This window comes from Melanotaenia boesemani, chromosome 2, assembly GCF_017639745.1.
Source record: "Melanotaenia boesemani isolate fMelBoe1 chromosome 2, fMelBoe1.pri, whole genome shotgun sequence".
Classification (NCBI taxonomy): domain Eukaryota; kingdom Metazoa; phylum Chordata; class Actinopteri; order Atheriniformes; family Melanotaeniidae; genus Melanotaenia; species Melanotaenia boesemani.
Genome location: NC_055683.1, coordinates 9,167,098 through 9,189,458, shown reverse-complemented (window position 1 = coordinate 9,189,458; position 22,361 = coordinate 9,167,098).

Here is a 22,361-nt window from a genome sequence, read left to right as displayed (position 1 = left end):
AGGAATGCGAAAAATTTGATATTTTGGGGTGCTTGGGACTGTTCGGGCAAAATTGAATGAGAGCGCCACCTATTTAATATGCCCCGCCACTGCACGTCATCAATCTTTATGAAAATCGCTACACATATTCTAAATGTTCGGGCGAACAAAAAATCCTCTTGGAGCAACAGCCTACAACCAACAGGAAGTCGGCCATTTTGGGTCAAAGTCGCCATTTTGGCGTTTTACTGACATTTTCAAAATCTATCTCCTCCTAGAGATTTCATCGTACCGCTACCAAAATAGCTCAGGATGTCCAGAAGGCATGTGTCTTTAAAAGTTATTGAAAGTTTTCTAATAGGAGAAAGGGCATGGAGGGGGTGGGGCCTCAAAGTTTGATGTCTCGCCGTGAAGAACGAAAGTGATATAACTTCCACATAAAACAATGTATCTGAACCAAAATGGCCATGTATGATGCCAGTCCCATCCTGAACACATCTACATGTCAATATTTGGGTTATGAATTGGCCACGCCCCCTGGCGACAGGAAGTCATGGTTTTTACTTGGAGACCCACTTATCTGACGTTTTGGACACAACCAGGTCCAAACTGGGTCAGACAGCAGAAAACAAGTTGGTGATGATATCCAGTGAAAACTGTTGCTCTACGCTGCAGGGCGAGACCGTGGCGCCATGGCGAACTTTGATAAGACGCCATGACATCATAAATCACTATAAATCCCTCAATTCTGATCCAATCCCCATCAGACTTGCAGGGATTAATCAGGGTCTGGCCCTGAACAGATCCATATGACCAATTCCAGACTAGCCCTAAGCCCCGCCCACTTCCAACAGGAAGTGCTTTTTTTCAGACGCCGGGGTCCATCTCCTCAGGAATAAAACGTACACACTTGAAAGTACTTCACAACAGGTCAAACCCTTTCATGATACCACAATAAAAATCTCAAGCGCCTTCGCCAAACGTAACCATGGCGAATAGCGGTCCGACGCCATCAAACAGGAAGTACTTGTAACTGACCCATTGTACTGCTGATCTCCACCAAACCTGGCAGGGAGGAGCGCGGACCAGCCGAGAACTCAGCCACATTGACATATGCTGGAAAAATTGCAATATGGCTCTATAGCGCCCCCTACAAATATTTAATTGATCATAACTGCCCACTACATTGACCGATATGGCTGAAATCCAGTATATTGATAGAACTTGGAAGGATGTACAAAAAAGCCTCTTGGACCTATATGATAACTTCAACAGGAAGTCAGCCATTTTGAAAAAAGTGTCATTTTTGGGGTCATTTTTGCATGTTTCTTTGCCTTGCATTTGAACGAACTCCTCCTACAGATTTTATCGTATTTACCTCAAACTCAGTCTGAACACTCCAGAGGCATGTCGTGGTCAAAAGTTATTGAAAATTTTCTAATAGGAGGTGGCGTTCAGCGGCGGCGCCTCATCAAGTTTTGATGTTTCGCCATCAAGCACGGAATCCATTATTTCTGAAATACAACACTCATTCTGTACCAAAGTGCACATGTTTCACTTCAGTTCCATGCCGACCACATCTACATGTCTAGATGTTGTCATCTGGACATTGCTCAACGCTGGATGGCGAGACCGTGGTGCCATGACAAGATTGGATAAGATGCCATGACACCATTAATCAGTATAAATCCCTCAATTTTCATCCAATCACCATCACGCTTACAGTGATTAATCAGGGTCTGCTCCTGAACAGATACATGTAACTACTTCTGGTCTTGGCCTAAGCCCCGCCCACTTGAAACAGGAAGTGACTTTTTCAGACACCGGGGACCCTCTCTTTGGGAATGAATCTCACACACTCAGAAGTGCTTCAGATAAGGTCAAACTCTTTGATTATACTACAGAAAAAACCCTCAAGTTCCTTTGCCAAGCAAAACATGGCGAATGGCGTCCACTGCCATGAAACAGGAAGTACTTGTAACTTACCCAATGTACTCCTGATCTCCACCAAACTTGGCAGGGAGGACAGTGGTCAGGCCTGGAGCTGATTAAAATAGACATATGCTGGTTATGTGGCTCTATAGCGCCACCTATAAATTTTTAATCTATCAGCTCCAACCACAGCTTTGAACAACATTGACAAAATGTGGGATATTTATACAACATGCCAGGACAAACAAAAAAGCCTCTTCATGTCCTGATGTTGTCAACGCCATTGACCCGCTCCCTGTAAACAGGAAGTCCCACCATTTTTATCGATTTAAAGCCTGTAAAACCAATTCAAACTCATTAATATCATCCTTCATGAACTCATGGTTGAAAAGTATGACTGACTTCTTAGCAGCATCATGATTAAAATGGCTTCCTGTGCATGGTTATAATCATTCGCCATGAAATAGGAAGTGGCCTTAACTCTTGCTGTCAGTTGACCAATTGAGCTGTTATTTTCCTGTTCTCATTAGAGTTCCAACGTGAACATGGTTCTACATGAAAATGATGATAGCACCACCCAGTGGCCACATGGAATTTTGCTTTTGATGAAATCATGCTCCAGTTTGTGGTATTTCAACACAGTTTGTAAGAAACAAGGTCATGAACACTTCAGATGTCATCACTGGACAGGCTGAGGTGCAAGTTGATCCTCTCATGAGGAAAATCACCTCTTGATGGAGATAAACTCTGGAAGAATGGGCCTATGGCTTTGGTAAAAAGCGGCTGTGCTTACTGAGGAAGGTTGCTTGCTGAGGGGGCGGTGCAAGAGGCCGAAGCGGCGCCAGAGGTGCGAGGGCCTCCAACGCTGCTTGCAGCTTTAATTAGGCCCGAGCACCGAAGGCGGTGCGAAGGCCTATTGTAATTGCTCCGTTTCTTCCTTATTCTTCTTCTTCTTCTTCTTCTTCTTAAACATTGGAGGCATTTTTGGGGACCTGAACATGCACGAAAACGCGCCTATTTTTGTGTACCCCCCCAAAGGAATGTGAAAAATTTGATATTTTGGGGTGCTTGGGACTGTTCGGGCAAAATTGAATGAGAGCGCCACCTATTTAATATGCCCCGCCACTGCACGTCATTAATCTTTATGAAAATCGCTACACATATTCTAAACGTACGGGCGAACAAAAAATCCTCTTGGAGAAACAGCCTACAACCAACAGGAAGTCGGCCATTTTGGGTCAAAGTCGCCATTTTGGCGTTTTACTGACATTTTCAAAATCTATCTCCTCCTAGAGATTTCATCGTACCTCTACCAAAATAGCTCAGGATGTCCAGAAGGCATGTGTCTTTAAAAGTTATTGAAAGTTTTCTAATAGGAGAAAGGGCATGGAGGGGGCGGGGCCTCAAAGTTTGATGTCTCGCCGTGAAGAACGAAAGTGATATAACTTCCACATAAAACAATGTATCTGAACCAAAATGGCCATGTATGATGCCAGTCCCATCCTGAACACATCTACATGTCAATATTTGGGTTATGAATTGGCCACGCCCCCTGGCGACAGGAAGTTATGGTTTTTACTCGGAGACCCACATATCTGACGTTTTGGACACAACCAGGTCCAAACTGGGTCAGACAGCAGAAAACAAGTTGGTGATGATATCCAGTGAAAACTGTTGCTCTACGCTGCAGGGCGAGACCGTGGTGCCATGGCGAACTTTGATAAGACGCCATGACATCATAAATCACTATAAATCCCAGAATTCTGATCCAATCCCCATCAGACTTGCAGGGATTAATCAGGATCTGGCCCTGAACAGATCCATATGACCAATTCCAGACTAGCCCTAAGCCCCGCCCACTTCCAACAGGAAGTGCTTTTTATCAGACGCCGGGGTCCATCTCCTCAGGAATAAAACGTACACACTTGAAAGTACTTCACAACAGGTCAAACCCTTTCATGATACCACAATAAAAATCTCAAGTTCCTTCGCCAAACGTAACCATGGCGAATAGCGGTCCGACGCCATCAAACAGGAAGTACTTGTAACTGACCCATTGTACTGCTGATCTCCACCAAACCTCGCAGGGAGGAGCGCGGACCAGCCGAAAACTCAGCCACATTGACATATGCTGGAAAAATTGCAATATGGCTCAACAGCGCCCCCTACAAATATTTAAATGATCATAACTGCCGAGTACATTGACCGATATGGCTGAAATCCAGTATATTGATAGAAGTTGGAAGGATATACAAAAAAGTCTCTTGGACCTATATGATAACTTCAACAGGAAGTCGGCCATTTTGAAAAAAGTGTCATTTTTGCGGTCATTTTTGCATGTTTCTTTGCTGTGCATTTGAACGAACTCCTCCTACAGATTTTATCGTATTTTCCTCAAAATCAGTCTGAACCCTCCAGAGGCATGTCTGGTCAAAAGTTATTGAAAATTTTCTAATAGGAGGTGGCGTTCAGCGGCGGCGCCTCATCAAGTTTTGATGTTTCGCCATCAAGCACGGAATCTATTATTTATGAAATACAACACTCATTCTGTACCAAATTGTAAATGTTTCACTTCAGTTCCATGCCGACCACATCTACATGTTCAGATGTTGTCATCTGGACATTGCTCAACGCTGCATGGCGAGACCGTGGCGCCATGACAAGATTGGATAAGACGCCATGACACCATTAATCAGTATAAATCCCTCAATTTTCATCCAATCACCATCACACTTACAGTGATTAATCAAGGTCTGCCCCTGAACAGATACATGTAACTACTTCTGGTCTTGGCCTAAGCCCCGCCCACTTGAAACAGGAAGTGACTTTTTCAGACACCGGGGACCCTCTCTTTGGGAATGAATCTCACACACTCAGAAGTGCTTCAGATAAGGTCAAACTCTTTGATTATACTACAGAAAAACCCTCAAGTTCCTTTGCCAAGCAAAACATGGCGAATGGCGTCCACTGCCATGAAACAGGAAGTACTTGTAACTTACCCAATGTACTCCTGATCTCCACCAAACTTGGCAGGGAGGACAGTGGTCAGGCCTGGAGCTGATTAAAATAGACATATGCTGGTTATGTGGCTCTATAGCGCCACCTATAAATTTTTAATCTATCAGCTCCAACCACAGCTTTGAACAACATTGACAAAATGTGGGATATTTATACAACATGCCAGGACAAACAAAAAAGCCTCTTCATGTCCTGATGTTGTCAACGCCATTGACCCGCTCCCTGTAAACAGGAAGTCCCACCATTTTTATCGATTTAAAGCCTGTAAAACCAATTCAAACTCATTAATATCATCCTTCATGAACTCATGGTTGAAAAGTTGACTGACTTCTTGCAGCATCATGATTAAAATGGCTTCCTGTGACGGTTTAACTCATTCACCATTATACAGGAAGTGGCTACTACCCTGCTGTCAGTTGACCAATTGAGCTGTATATTTTCCTGTTCTCATTAGAGTTCCAACCTGAACATGGTTCTACATGAAAATGACTGATACCACCACCTAGTGGCCACAGTGGAATTTTGCTCTTGATGAAATCATGCTCCAGTTTGTGGTAATTCAACACAGTTTGTAAGAAACAAGGTCATGAATGCTTCAGATGTCATCACTGGACAGGCTGAGGTGCAAGTTGATCCTCTCATGAGGAAAATCACCTCTTGATGGAGATAAACTCTGGAAGAATGGGCTATGGCTGTGGGCTAAAAGCGGCTGTGCTTACTGAGGAAGGTTGCTTGCTGAGGGGGCGGTGCAAGAGGCCGAAGCGGCGCCAGAGGTGCGAGGGCCTCCAACGCTGCTTGCAGCTTTAATTAGGCCCGAGCACCGAAGGCGGTGCGAAGGCCTATTGTAATTGCTCCGTTTCTTCCTTATTCTTCTTCTTCTTCTTCTTCTTCTTAAACATTGGAGGCATTTTTGGGGACCTGAACATGCACGAAAACGCGCCTATTTTTGTGTACCCCCCCAAAGGAATGTGAAAAATTTGATATTTTGGGGTGCTTGGGACTGTTCGGGCAAAATTGAATGAGAGCGCCACCTATTTACGATGCCCCGCCACTGCACGTCATCAATCTTTATGAAAATTGCTACAAATATTCTAAATGTTCGGGCGAACAAAAAATCCTCTTGGAGCAACAGCCTAAAACCAACAGGAAGTCGGCCATTTTGGGTCAAAGTCGCCATTTTGGCGTTTTACTGACATTTTCAAAATCTATCTCCTCCTAGAGATTTTATCGTACCGCTACCAAAATAGCTCAGGATGTCCAGAAGGCATGTGTCTTTAAAAGTTATTGAAAGTTTTCTAATAGGAGAAAGGGCATGGAGGGGGTGGGGCCTCAAATTTTGATGTGTCGCCGTGAAGAACGAAAGTGATATAGCTTCCACATAAAACAATGTATCTGAACCAAAATGGCCATGTATGATGCCAGTCCCATCCTGAACACATCTACATGTCAATATTTGGGTTATGAATTGGCCACGCCCCCTGGCGACAGTAAGTCATGGTTTTTACTTGGAGACCCTCTTATCTGACGTTTTGAACACAACCAGGTCCAAACTGGGTCAGACAGCAGAAAACAAGTTGGTGATGATAACCAGTGAAAACTGTTGCTCTATGCTGCAGGGCAAGACCGTGGCGCCATGGCGAACTTTGATAAGACGCCATGACATCATAAATCACTATAAATCCCTCAATTCTGATCCAATCCCCATCAGACTTGCAGGGATTAATCAGGGTCCGGCCCTGAACAGATTCATATCACCAATTCCGGTCTAGCCCTAAGCCCCGCCCACTTCCAACAGGAAGTGCTTTTTTTCAGACGCAGGGGTCCATCTCCTCAGGAATGAAACCTACACACTTGAAAGTGCTTCACAACAGGTCAAACCCTTTCATGATACCACAATAAAAATCTCAAATTCCTTTGCCAAACGTAACCATGGCGAATAGTGGTCCAACGCCATCAAACAGGAAGTACTTGAAACTGACCCTTTGTACTGTCGATCTCCACCCAACTTGGCAGGAAGGACGACAGTCAGGCTGTGAACTCTGCCACATTGACCTATGCTGGAAAAATTGCAATATGGCTCTATAGCGCCCCCTAAAAATATTTAATTGATCATAACTGCCCACTACATTGAGCGATATGGCTGAAATCCAGTATATTGATAGAACTTGGAAGGATGTACAAAAAAGCCTCTTGGACCTATATGATAACTTCAACAGGAAGTCGGCCATTTTGAAAAGAGTGTCATTTTTGGGGTCATTTTTGCATGTTTCTTTGCCTTGCATTTGAACGAACTCCTCCTACAGATTTTATCGTATTTACCTCAAACTCAGTCTGAACACTCCAGAGGCATGTGTGGTTAAAAGTTATTGAAAATTTTCTAATAGGAGGTGGCGTTCAGCGGCGGCGCCTCGTCAAGTTTTGATGTTTCGCCATCAAGCATGGAATCCATTATTTCTGACAAACAACACTCAGTCTGCACCAATCTGCCCATGTTTCACTTCAGTTCCATGCTGACCACATCTACATGTCCAGAAGTTGTCACCTGGACATTGCTTAGCGCTGCATGGCGAGACGATGGCGCCATGACGATATTGAATAAGACTCCAGGACAACATTAATCAGTATAAATCCCTCAGTTTTCATCCAATCACCATCACACTTACAGTGATTAATCAGGGTCTGCTCCTGAACAGATACATACAACTACTTCTGGTCTTGGCCTAAGCCCCGCCCACTTGAAACAGGAAGTGAATTTTTTAGACACCGGGGACCCTGTCTTTGGGAATGAATCTCACACACTCAGAAGTGCTTCAGATAAGGTCAAACTCTTTGATTATACTACAGACAAGAACCCTCAAGTTCCTTTGCCAAGCAAAACATGGCAAATGGCGTCCACCGCCATGAAACAGGAAGTACTTGTAACTCACCCAATGTATTCCTGATCTCCACCAAACCTAGCAGGGAGGACAGTGGTCAGGCCTGGAGCTGATTCAAATAGACATATGCTGGTTATGTGGCTCGATAGCGCCCCCTATAAATATTTAATCTATGAGCCCCAACCACTGCTTTGACTGACATTCATGAAATGTGGCATATTTATATAACATGCCAGGACAAGCAAAGAAGCCTCTATATTTCCTGATGTTGTCGACGCCATAGCCCCGCCCCCTGGGAACAGGACGTCCCACCATTTTAAACCTTTAATACCTGTAAAACTGATTCAAACTCATTAATATCATCCTTCATGAACTCATGGTTGAAAATATGACTGACTTCTTGCAACATCATGATCAAAATGGCTTCTTGTGATGGTTATATCATTCGCCATGAAACAGGAAGTGGCTCTAACCCTGCTGTCAGTTGAACAATTGAGCTGATATTTTCCTGTTTTCATTGGAGTTCCAACCTGAACATGGCTTTACATGGAAATGACTATAGCACCACCTAGTGGCCACGTGGAATTTTCCTCTTGATAAAATCATGCTCCAGTTTGTGGGAATTCAAAACAGTTTGTAAGAAACAAGGTCATACATGCTTCAGATGTCATCACTGGACAGGCTGAGGTGCAAGTTGATCCTCTCATGAGGAAAATCACCTCTTGATGGAGATAAGCTCTGGAAGAATGGGCATAAGGCTTTGGGCGAGTGCAGTCGTGCTGCAGGAGGGAGGTTGCCGGCTGATGGGGCGGTGCAATAGGCCGAAGCGGCGCCAGAGGTGCGAGGGCCTCCAACGCTGCTTGCAGCTTTAATTAGGCCCGAGCACCGAAGGCGGTGCGAAGGCCTGTTGTAATTGCTCCGTTTTTTCCTTATTCTTCTTCTTCTTATTATTCTTCTTCTCAAAAGTAAATCGCATGGTAGGGGACCTGAACATGCGTGAAAACGCGCCTAGTTTTGCGTACCCCCCCAAAGGAATGCGTAAATTTACGTATTTTGGGGTGCTCGGGACTGTTCGGGCAAAATTGAATGAGTGCGCCACCTATTTATGATGCCCCGCCACTGCACGTCATCAGTCTTTATAAAAATTGCTACATGTATTCTAAATGCTCGGGCGAACAAAAAACCCTCTTGGAGCAACAGCCTAAAACCAACAGGAAGTCGGCCATTTTGGGTCAAATTCGCCATTTTGGCGTTTTACTGAAATTTTCAAAATCTATCTCCTCCTAGAGATTTCATCATAACGCTACCAAAATAGCTCAGGATGTTCAGAAGGCATGTGTCTTTAAAAGTTATTGAAAGTTTTCTAATAGGAGAAAGGGCATGGAGGGGGTGGGGCCTCAATGTTTGACGTCTCGCCGTGAAGAACGAAAGTGATATAACTTCCACATAAAACAATATATCTGAACCAAAATGGCCATGTATGATGCCAGTCCCACCCTGAACACATCTACATGTCAATATTTGGGTTATGAATTGGCCACGCCCCCTGGCGACAGTAAATCATGGTTTTTACTCAGAGAGCCACTTATTTGAGGTTTTGGACACAACCAGGTCCAAACTGGGTGAGACAGCAGAAAACAAGTTGGTGATGACATCCAGTGAGAACTATTGCTCTACACTGCAGGGCGAGACCGTGGCGCCATGGCGAACTTTGATAACACGCCATGACATCATAAATCACTATAAATCCCTCAATTCTGATCCAATCCCCATCAGACTTGCAGGGATTAATCAGGATCCGGCCCTGAACAGATCCATATGACCAATTCCAGACTAGCCCTAAGCCCCGCCCACTTCCAACAGGAAGTGCTTTTTTTCAGACGCCAGGGTCCATCTTCTCAGGAATGAAACTTACACACTTGAAAGTGCTTCACAACAGGTCAAACCCTTTCATGATACCACAATAAAAATCTCAAGTTCCTTCGCCAAACGTAACCATGGCGAATAGTGGTCCGACGCCATCAAACAGGAAGTACTTGTAGCTGACCCATTGTACTGCTGATCTCCACCAAACTTGGCAGGAAGGACCGCGGTCAGGCTGCGAACTCAACCACATTGACAAATGCTGGAAAAATTGCAATATGGCTCTATAGCGCCACCTACAAATATTTAATTGATCATATCTGCCCACTACATTGAGCGATATGGCTGAAATCCAGTAAATTGATAGAACTTGGGAGGATGTACAAAAAAGCCTCTTGGACCTATATGATAACTTCAACAGGAAGTCGGCCATTTTGAAAAAAGTGTCATTTTTGGGGTCATTTTTGCATGTTTCTTTGCCTTGCATTTGAACGAACTCCTCCTACAGATTTTATCGTATTTACCTCAAACTCAGTCTGAACACTCCAGAGGCATGTGTGGTCAAAAGTTATTGAAAATTTTCTAATAGGAGGTGGCGTTCAGCGGCGGCGCCTCATCAAGTTATAATGTTTCGCCATCAAGCACGGATTCCATTATTTCTGAAATACAACACTCATTCTGTCCCAAACTGCACATGTTTCACTTCAGTTTCATGCCAACCACATCTACAAGTCCTGATGTTGTCATCTGGACATTGCTCAACGCTGTATGGCGAGACCGTGGCGCCATGACAAAGTTGGATAAGGTGCTGTGACAACATTAATCTGTATAAATCCCTCAATTTTCATCCAATCAATATGGCACTTACAGTAATTAATAAGGGGTTTGCTCCTGAACAGATACATGTAACTACTTCTGTTCTTGGCCTAAGCCACGCCCCCTGGAAACAGGAAGTGCCTTTCTCAGACACTGGGGTCCCGCTAATCAGGGATTAACCTCAGACACTCTACAGTGCTTCAGATCAGGTCAAACCCCTTAATGACACTACAGGAAAAAAATCTCAAGTTCCTTCGTCAAACGTAACCATGGCGAAAAGTGGTCCGACGCCATCAAACAGGAAGTCCTTGTAACTCACCCATTGTAACGTTGATCTCCACCAAACTCAACAGGGAGGAGGACGCTCAGGCCAGGAACTCAGCCACATTGACATATGCTGGAAAAATTGCAATATGGCTCTATAGCGCCCCCTACAAATATTTAATTGATCATATCTGCCCACTACATTGAGCAATATGGCTGAAATCCAGTATATTGATAGAACTTGAGAGGATGTACAAAAAAGCCTCTTGGACCTATATGATAACTTCAACAGGAAGTCGGCCATTTTGTAAAAATTGTCATTTTGGTGGTCATTTTTGCATGTTTCTTTGCCTTGCATTTGAACGAACTCCTCCTACAGATTTCATCGTATTTACCTCAAACTCAGTCTAAACACTCCATAGGCATGTGTGGTCAAAAGTTATTGAAAATTTTCTAATAGGAAGTGGCGTTCAGCGGCGGCGCCTCATCAAGTTTTGATGTTTCGCCATCAAGCATGTAATCCATTATTTCTGAAATACAACACTCATTCTGTAGCAAACTGCAAATGTTTCACTTCAGTTCCATGCCAACCACAACTACAAGTCCTGATGTTGTCATCTGGACATTGCTCAACGCTGCATGGCGAGACCATGGCGCCATGACAAGGTTCGATAAGACGCCATGACATCATTATTGAGTATAAATCCCTCAATTTTCATTCAATCGGCATCACACTTGCACTGATTAATCAGAGTCTGCTCCTTAACAGATTCATGTAACTAGTTCTGGTCTTGGCCTAAGCCCCTCCCACTTGAAACAGGAAGTGCCTTTTTCCATCAGCGGGGTCCCTCTCGTCAGGGATTAACCTCACACACTCAAAAGTGCTTGAGATCAGGTCAAACCCTTTCATGATATTAGAGAAAAAAAACCTCAAGTTCCTTCCTCAAGCAAAACATGGCAAATGGCGTCCACCGCCATGAAACAGGAAGTACTTGTAACTGACCCAATGTTCTCCTGATCTCCACCAAACTTGGCAGGGAGGACAGTGGTCAGGCCTGGAACTGATTCAAATACACATATGCTGGTAATATGGCTCTATAGCGCCCCCTGTAAATATTTAATCTATCAGCTCCAACCACTGCTTTGAACGACATGGTAAAATGTGGCATATTTATGTAACATGCCAGGACAAATAAAAAAGTTTCTTCATGTCCTGATGTTCTCAACACCATAGCCCCGCCCCCTGGGAAAAGGAAGTCCCACCATTTTAACCCTTTATCCTCTGTAAAACTATTTCTAACTCATTAATATCATCCTTCATGAACTCATGGTTGAAAATATCACTGCTTTCTTACAGCAGCATGATTAAAATGGCTTCCTGTGATGGTTTAACTCATTCACCATTATACAGGAAGTGGCTCTAGACCAATTGAGCTAATATTTTCCTCTTCTCACATTAAAACAACTTTAGCATCTCCTAGTGGCCACGTGGAATTTTCTTCTTGATGAAATCATGCTCCAGTTTGTGGGAATTCAACACAGTTTGTAAGAAATAAGGTCATGAATGCTTCAGATGTCATCACTGGACAGGCTGCGCGGCAAGTTGATCCTCTCATGAGGAAAATCACCTCTTGACGGAGATAAACTCTGGAAGAATGGGGATATGGCTGTGGGCGAGAGCGGCCGTGCTGCTGGAGGGAAGTTGCTGGGTGATGGGGCGGTGCAATAGGCCGAAGCGGCGCCAGAGGTGCGAGGGCCTCCAACGCTGCTTGCAGCTTTAATTAGGCCCGAGCACCGAAGGCGGTGCGAAGGCCTATTGTAATTGCTCCGTTTCTTCCTTATTCTTCTTCTTCTTCTTCTTCTTCTTCTTCTTCTTCTTCTTCTTCTTCTTCTTCTTAAACATTGGAGGCATTTTTGGGGACCTGAACATGCACGAAACGCGTCCTATTTTTGTGTACCCCCCCAAAGGAATGCTGAAAAATTTGATATTTTGGGGTGCTCGGGACTGTTCGGGCAAAATTGAATGAGAGCGCCACCTATTTATGGTGCCCCGCCACTGCACGTCATCAATCTTTAGGAAATTCGCTACACATATTCTAAATTCTCGGCTGAACAAAAAATCCTCTTGGAGCAACAGCCTAAAACCAACAGGAAGTCGGCCATTTTGGGTCAAAGTCGCCATTTTGGCGTTTTACTGACATTTTTCAAAATCTATCTCCTCCTAGAGATTTTATCGTACTGCTACCAAAATAGCTTCAGGATGTTCAGAAGGCATGTGTCTTTAAAAGTTATTGAAAGTTTTCTAATAGGAGAAAGGGCATGGAGGGGGTGGGGCCTCAAAGTTTGACGTCTCGCCGTGAAGAACGAAAGTGATATAACTTCCACATAAAACAATATATCTGAACCAAAATGGCCATGTATGATGCCAGTCCCATCCTGAACACATCTACATGTCAATATTTGGGTTATGAATTGGCCACGCCCCCTGGCGACAGGAAGTCATGGTTTTTACTCAGAGACCCACTTATCTGACGTTTTGGACACAACCAGGTCCAAACTGGGTCAGACAGCAGAAAACAAGTTGGTGATGATATCCAGTGAAAACTGTTGCTCTACGCTGCAGGGCGAGACCGTGGCGCCATGGCGAACTTCGATAAGACGCCATGACATCATAAATCACTATAAATCCCTCAATTCTGATCCAATCCCCATCAGACTTGCAGGGATTAATCAGGATCCGGCCCTGAACAGATCCATATTGACCAATTCCAGACTAGCCCTAAGCCCCGCCCACTTCCAACAGGAAGTGCTTTTTTTCAGACGCCGGGGTCCATCTTCCTCAGGAATGAAAACTTACACACTTGAAAGTGCTTCACAACAGGTCAAACCCTTTCATGATACCACAATAAAAATCTCAAGTTCCTTCGCCAAACGTAACCATGGCGAATAGTGGTCCGACGCCATCAAACAGGAAGTACTTGTGACTGACCCATTGTAACTGTTGATCTCCACCAAACTGGCAGGAAGGACGCGGTCAGGCCTGGAACTCAGCCACATTGACATATGCTGGAAAAATTGCAATATGGCTCTATAGCGCCCCCTACAAATATTTAATTGATCATATCTGCCCACTACATTGAGCGATATGGCTGAAATCCAGTATATTGATAGAACTTGGGAGGATGTACAAAAAAGCCTCTTGGACCTATATGATAACTTCAACAGGAAGTCGGCCATTTTGAAAAAAGTGTCATTTTTGGGGTCATTTTTGCATGTTTCTTTGCCTTGCATTTGAACGAACTCCTCCTACAGATTTTATCGTATTTACCTCAAACTCAGTCTGAACACTCCAGAGGCATGTGTGGTCAAAAGTTATTGAAAATTTTCTAATAGGAGGTGGCGTTCAGCGGCGGCGCCTCATCAAGTTTTGATGTTTCGCCATCAAGCACGGAATCCATTATTTCTGAAATACAACACTCATTCTGTACCAAACTGCACATGTTTCACTTCAGTTCCATGCCGACCACATCTACATGTCCAGATGTTGTCATCTGGACATTGCTCAACGCTGCATGGCGAGACCGTGGCGCCATGACAAGGTTGGATAAGACGCCATGACATCATTAATCTAGTATAAATCCCTCAATTTTCATCCAATCACATATGACACTTACAGTGATTAATCAGGGTCTGCTCCTGAACAGATACATGTAACTACTTCTGGTCTTGGCCTAAGCCCCGCCCACTTGAAACAGGAAGTGCCTTTTTCAGACACCGGGGTCCCTCTCATCAGGGATTAACCTCACACACTCTAACAGTGCTTCAGATCAGGTCAAACCCTTTCATGACTACTACGAGAAAAAAAACCTCAAGTTCCTTCCTCAAGCAAAACCATGGCGAATGGCGTCCACCGCCATGAAACAGGAAGTACTTGTAACTGACCCAATGTACTCCCTGATCTCCACCAAACTTGGCAGGGAGGACAGTGGTCAGGCCTGGAACTGATTCAAATACGACATATGCTGGTAATATTGCTCTATAGCGCCCCCTGTAAATATTTAATCTATCAGCTCCAACCACTGCTTTGAACGACATGGTAAAATGTGGCATATTTTTTTAACATGCCAGGACAAACAAAAAAGCCTCTTCATGTCCTGATGTTCTCAACACCATAGCCCCGCCCCCTGGGAACAGGGACTTCCACCATTTTAACCTTTATCCTCTGTATAACTAATTCTAACTCATTAATATCATCCTTCATGAACTCATGGTGAAAATATGACTGACTTCTTACAGCATCATGATTAAAATGGCTTTCTGTGATGGTTTAAATCATTCGCCATTATACAGGAAGTGGCACTAACCCTGCTGTCAGTTGACCAATTGAGCTAATATTTTCCTGTTCTCATTAGAGTTCCAACCTGAACATGGTCCTACATTAAAACAACTTTACCACCACCTAGTGGCCACGTGGAATTTTCCTCTTGATAAAATCATGCTCCAGTTTGTGGGAATTCAACACAGTTTGTAAGAAACAAGGTCATGAATGCTTCAGATGTCATCACTGGACAGGCTGAGGTGCAAGTTGATCCTCTCATGAGGAAAATCACCTCTTGATGGAGATAAACTCTGGAAGAATGGGTTTATTGCTGTGGGCAAGAGCGGCCGTGTTGCTGGAGGGAGGCTGTTGGCCGATGGGGCGGTGCAATAGGCCGAAGCGGCGCCAGAGGTGCGAGGGCCTCCAACGCTGCTTGCAGCTTTAATTCTTCTTCTTCTTCTTCTTCTTCTTCTTAAACATTGGAGGCATTTTTGGGTACCTGAACATGCACGAAAACGCGCCTATTTTTGTGTACCCCCCCAAAGGAATGTGAAAAATTTGATATTTTGGGGTGCTTGGGACTGTTCGGGCAAAATTGAATGAGAGCGCCACCTATTTACGATGCCCCGCCACTGCACGTCATCAATCTTTATGAAAATTGCTACAAATATTCTAAATGTTCGGGCGAACAAAAAATCCTCTTGGAGCAACAGACTAAAACCAACAGGAAGTCGGCCATTTTGGGTCAAAGTCGCCATTTTGGCGTTTTACTGACATTTTCAAAATCTATCTCCTCCTAGAGATTTCATCGTACCGCTACCAAAATAGCTCAGGATGTCCAGAAGGCATGTGTCTTTAAAAGTTATTGAAAGTTTTCTAATAGGAGAAAGGGCATGGAGGGGGTGGGGCCTCAAATTTTGATGTGTCGCCGTGAAGAACGAAAGTGATATAGCTTCCACATAAAACAATGTATCTGAACCAAAATGGCCATGTATGATGCCAGTCCCATCCTGAACACATCTACATGTCAATATTTGGGTTATGAATTGGCCACGCCCCCTGGCGACAGTAAGTCATGGTTTTTACTTGGAGACCCTCTTATCTGACGTTTTGAACACAACCAGGTCCAAACTGGGTCAGACAGCAGAAAACAAGTTGGTGATGATAACCAGTGAAAACTGTTGCTCTATGCTGCAGGGCGAGACCGTGGCGCCATGGCGAACTTTGATAAGACGCCATGACATCATAAATCACTATAAATCCCTCAATTCTGATCCAATCCCCATCAGACTTGCAGGGATTAATCAGGGTCCGGCCCTGAACAGATTCATATCACCAATTCCGGTCTAGCCCTAAGCCCCGCCCACTTCCAACAGGAAGTGCTTTTTTTCAGACGCAGGGGTCCATCTCCTCAGGAATAAAACGTGCACACTTGAAAGTACTTCACAACAGGTCAAACCCTTTCATGATACCACAATAAAAATCTCAAGCTCCTTCGCCAAACGTAACCATGGCGAATAGCGGTCCGACGCCATCAAACAGGAAGTACTTGTAACTGACCCATTGTACTGCTGATCTACACCAAACCTGGCAGGGAGGAGCGCGGACCAGCCGAGAACTCAGCCACATTGACATATGTTGGAAAAATTGCAATATGGCTCTATAGCGCCACCTACAAATATTTAATTGATCATATCTGCCCACTACATTGACTGATATGGCTGAAATCCAGTATATTGATAGAACTTGGAAGGATGTACAAAAAAGCCTCTTGGACCTATATGATAACTTCAACAGGAAGTCAGCCATTTTGAAAAAAGTGTCATTTTTGGGGTCATTTTTGCATGTTTCTTTGCCTTGCATTTGAACGAACTCCTCCTACAGATTTTATCGTATTTACCTCAAACTCAGTCTGAACACTCCAGAGGCATGCGTGGTCAAAAGTTATTGAAAATTTTCTAATAGGAGGTGGCGTTCAGCGGCGGCGCCTCATCAAGTTTTGATGTTTCGCCAACAAGCACGGAATCTATTATTTCTGCAATACAACACTCATTCTGTACCAAACTGCATATATTTCTCTTCACTTCCATGCCGACCACATCTACAAGTCCTGATGTTGTCATCTGGACATTGCTCAACGCTGCATGGCGAGACCGTGGCGCCATGACAAGGTTGGATAAAACGCCATGACATCATTATTGAGTATAAATCCCTCAATTTTCATCCAATCAGCATCACACTTGCACTGATTAATCAGAGTCTGCTTCTTAACAGATATATGTAATTACTTCTGGTCTTGGCCTAAGCCCCGCCCACTTGAAACAGGAAGTGCCTTTTTCCTGCAGCAGGGTCCCTCTCGTCAGGGATTAACCTCACACACTCTACAGTGCTTCAGATCAGGTCAAACCCTTTCATGATATAAGAGAAAAAAAAACCTCAAGTTCCTTCCTCAAGCAAAACATGGCAAATGGCGTCCACCGCCATGAAACAGGAAGTACTTGTAACTGACCCAATGTACTCCTGATCTCCACCAAACTTGGCAGGGAGGACAGTGGTCAGGCCTGGAACTGATTCAAATACACATATGCTGGTAATATGGCTCTATAGCGCCCCCTATCAATATTTAGTCTATCAGCTCCACCCACTGCTTTGAACGACATAGTAAAATGTGGCATATTTATATAACATGCCAGGACAAACAAAAAAGCCACTTCATGTCCTGATGTTCTCAACACCATAGCCCTGGGAAAAGGAAGTCCCACCATTTTAACCCTTTATCCTCTGTATAACTAATTCTAACTCATTAATATCATCCTTCATGAACTCATGGTTGAAAATATGACTGACTTCTTACAGCATCATGATTAAAATGGCTTCCTGTGATGGTTTAAATCATTCGCCATTATACAGGAAGTGGCACTAACCCTGCTGTCAGTTGACCAATTGAGCTAATATTTTCCTGTTCTCATTAGAGTTCCAATCTGAACATGGTCGTACATTAAAACAACTTTACCACCACCTAGTGGCCACGTGGAATTTTCCTCTTGATGAAATCATGCTCCAGATTGTGGGAATTCAACACAGTTTGTAAGAAACAAGGTCATGAATGCTTCAGATGTCATCACTGGACAGGCTGACGTGCAAGTTGATCTTCTGATGAGGAAAATCACCTCTTGATGGAGATAAACTCTGGAAGAATGGGTATATGGCTGTGGGCAAGAGAGGCTGTGTTGCTGGAGGGAGGCTCTTGGCCGATGGGGCGGTGCAATAGGCCGAAGCGGCGCCAGAGGTGCGAGGGCCTCCAACGCTGCTTGCAGCTTTAATTAGGCCCGAGCACCGAAGGCGGTGCGAAGGCCTATTGTAATGCAAGCGTTTTTTCTTCTTCTTATTCTTATTATTCTTCTCAAAACTCAAACGCATTTTTGGGGTACTGCCCATGCTCGAAAACTCACCAAATTTTGCCTACCCCCCCAAAGGAATGCGTAAATTTACATATGGTGGGGTGTTCGGGACTGTTCGGGCAAAACTGAACGAGAGCGCCACCTATTTATGATGCCCCGCCACTGCATGTCGTCAATCTTCATGAAATTCACAACACATGTTTGAAATACTCGGGCGAACAAAAAATCCTCTTGGAGAACTGCTCTCAAAAAAACAGGAAGTCGGCCATTTTGGGTCAAAGTCGCCATTTTGGCGTTTTACTCACCTCGCATTTGAACGAACTCCTCCTAGAGATATTATCGGATTGACACCAAAATGGCTCAGGATGTTCAGAAGGCATGTGTGATCAAAAGTTATGCAAAACTTTCTCAAAGGAGTAAGGGCGTAGAAGGGGCGTGGCCTCAAAGTTTGATGTCTCGCCATGAAAGACGAAATTGATATAACTCCCACATAAAACAACATTTCTGAACCAAAATGACCACGTATGATACTAGTCCCATCCTCAAGACATCTACATGGTCATCATTGGATTATCAATAGGCCACGCCCCCTGGCGACAGGAAGTCATGTTTTTTACTCCAAGACCCACTTCTCTGACGTTTTGAACACAACCGGGGTCAAACTGCATCAGACACCTGAAAACAAGTTGGGGATGATATCCGGTGAAGACTGTTGCTCTACGCTGCAAAGCAAGACCGTGGCGCCATGGCGAACCTCGATAAGACGCCATGACATCATAAATAAGTATAACTCCCTCATTTGTCACCCAATCACCATCAAACTCACAGGGCTTAGTCATGGTCCGGTCCCGAACAGACCCATATGACCAATTCCGGTCTAGCCCTAAGCCCCGCCCACTTTCAACAGGAAGTGCTTTTTTGCAGTTGTCGTGGTCCTTCTCCTCAGGCATGAACCCCAGACACTTGAAAGTGCTTCACAACAGGTCAAACCCTTTCATGATACCACAACAAAAATCTCAAGTTACTTCGCCAAACATAACCATGGCGAATATTGGTCCGACGCCACCAAACAGGAAGTACTTCTAACTCACCCGGTGTACCATCAATCTCCACCAAACATCGCAGGAAGGATCGTATTCAGACGTGGAACTGAGCCAAATTGACATATGCTGGAATAGTGACATAGTGGCTCTATAGCGCCCCCTACAATATTTTGATCAACCAGCCCCGCCCCCTACGTGGACCAACATGCATGAAACTCACCACATTGATTTACCATCCCAGGATGTACAAAATTGTCCATTAGACCTCTAGGCTAATTTCAACAGGAAGTCGGCCATTTTGTAAAACGTGTCATTTTCAGCGTCATTTTGCCCTGTTTCTTGCCATTGCATTTGAACGAACTCCTCCTACAGACTTTATCGTATTTACCTCAAAATCACTCTGAAGCTTCCAGAGGCATGTGTGATCAAAAGTTATGCAAAACTTTCTCAAAGGAGAAAGGGCATGGCGGGGGCGTGGCCTCAAACTTTGATATCTCGCCATGAGAGACGAAACTGACATAACTTACATATAAAACAACCTATCTTGACCAAAATGGCCCCGTTTCATGTCATTTCCATGCTGACCACATCTACATGTCCAGATGTTGTCACCTGGACATTGCTCAACGCTGCATGGCCAGACGGTGGCGTCATGACAAACTTGAATAAAACGCCATGACATCATTAATCAGTATAAATCCCTCAATTTTCATCCAATCACCATCACACTCACAGTAATTACTCAGGGTCTGTTCCTGAACAGATATATTGAACTACTTCTGGTCTTGGTCTAAGCCCCGCCCACTTTCAACAGGAAGTGTCTTTTTCAGACACTGGGGTCCCTCTCCTCAGGAATGAACTCCACACACTCAAAAGTGCTTCAGATCAGGTCAAACTCTTTCGTGATACTACCGAAAACAATCCTCAAGTTCCTTCCTCAAGCAAAACCATGGCGAATGGCGTTCATCGCCATGAAACAGGAAGTATTTGCAACTGACCCATAGTACTCCCGATCTCCACCAAACTCGGCAGGAAGGACAGTGGTCAGGCCTGGAACTGATTTAAATAGACATATGCTGGTTATGTGGCTCTATAGCGCCCCCTATAATTATTTATTCTATCAGCTACAACCACTGCTTTGACTGACATTCATGAAATGTGGCATATTTATATAACATGCCAGTACAAACCAAAAAGCCTCCTCATGTCCTGATGTTTTCAACGCCATAGCCCCGCCCCCTGGAAACAGGAAGTACCCCTTTTATCCCATTGAAAACCCTACACACCTACTCAAACTCATCAATATTATCCTTGATGAACACATGACTCACAATATAACAAACTGCTTACACCATCATGAATAAAATGGCTGCCTGTGAGGTTTCTGTCCCTTGCCATCAAACAGGAAGTGGCTATAACTCTGGACTCGGTTGACCCAATGACGTGATACTTGGCAGTTGTCATTAAAGTCCGAACCTCAACATGTTAGTACAAGATCAAACACTATAGCTCCACCTACTGGCCATGTTGATATCTGCAGATCATAAAAGCATGATTTTGTTTGGATTTGTTTCACACTATTGGTCAGAACAAGGTCATGACCACTTCTGATGTCATTATTAGGCCCATTGATGTATGAGATGATGGTCAGAGAGAGACAATGACCACACGAGGCAGAAACATGGGGACGACTGAGCGTACGGCTGCCAGCCAGAGCGAGCTTGCTTGGGGAGGGAGGTTGCAGGCCGAGGGGGCGGTGCAATAGGCCAGAGCGGCGCCAGAGGTGCGAGGGCCTTCATCGCTGCTTGCAGCTTTAATTCTTATTATTATTCTTCTCAAAAGTAAATCGCATGGTAGGGGACCTGAACATGCGCGGAAACGCGCCTAGTTTTGCGTACCCCCCCAAAGGAATTCGAAAATTTACGTTTTGTCGTGTGCTCGGGAGTGTTTGTGCAAAATTGAACGAGAGCGCCACCTATTTATGTTGCCCCGCCACTGCACATCATCAATCTTTATGAAATTCACTACACATTTTCTAAATGCATGGGCGAACAAAAAATCCTCTTGGAGTAAAGCCCTAAAACAAACAGGAAGTCGGCCATTTTGGGTCAAAGTCGCCATTTTGGCGTTTTGCTGACATATTCAAAATCTATCTCCTCCTAGAGATTTTATCGTATCGCGACCAAAATAGCTTAGGATGTTCAGAAGGCATGTGTCTTTAAAAGTTATTGAAAGTTTTCTAATAGGAGAAAGGGCATGGAGGGGGCGGGGCCTCAAAGTTTGACATCTCGCCGTGAAGAACGAAAGTGATATAACTTCCACATAAAACAATATATCTGAACCAAAATGGCCATGTATGATGCCAGTCCCATCCTGAACACATCTACATGTCAATATTTAGGTTATGAATTGGCCACGCCCCCTGGCGACAGGAAGTCATGGTTTTTACTCGGAGACCCACTTATCTAACGTTTTGGACACAACCAGGTCCAAACTAGGTCAGACAACAGAAAATAAGTTGGTGATGATATCCAGTGAAAACTGTTGCTCTACGCTGCAGGGCGATACCGTGGCGCCATGGCGAACTTCGAAAAGACGCCATGACATCATAAATCAGTATAAATCCCTCAATTCTGATCCAATCCCCATCAGACTTGCAGAGATTACTCAGGGTGTAGCCCTGAATAGATCTGTATCACCAATACCGGTCCAGCCCTAAGCCCCGCCCACTTCCAACAGGAAGTGCTTTTTTTCACACGCAGGGATCCATCTTCTCAGGAATGAAACTTACACACTCGAAAGTGCTTCACAACAGGTCAAACCCTTTCATGAAACCACAAGAAAAATCTCA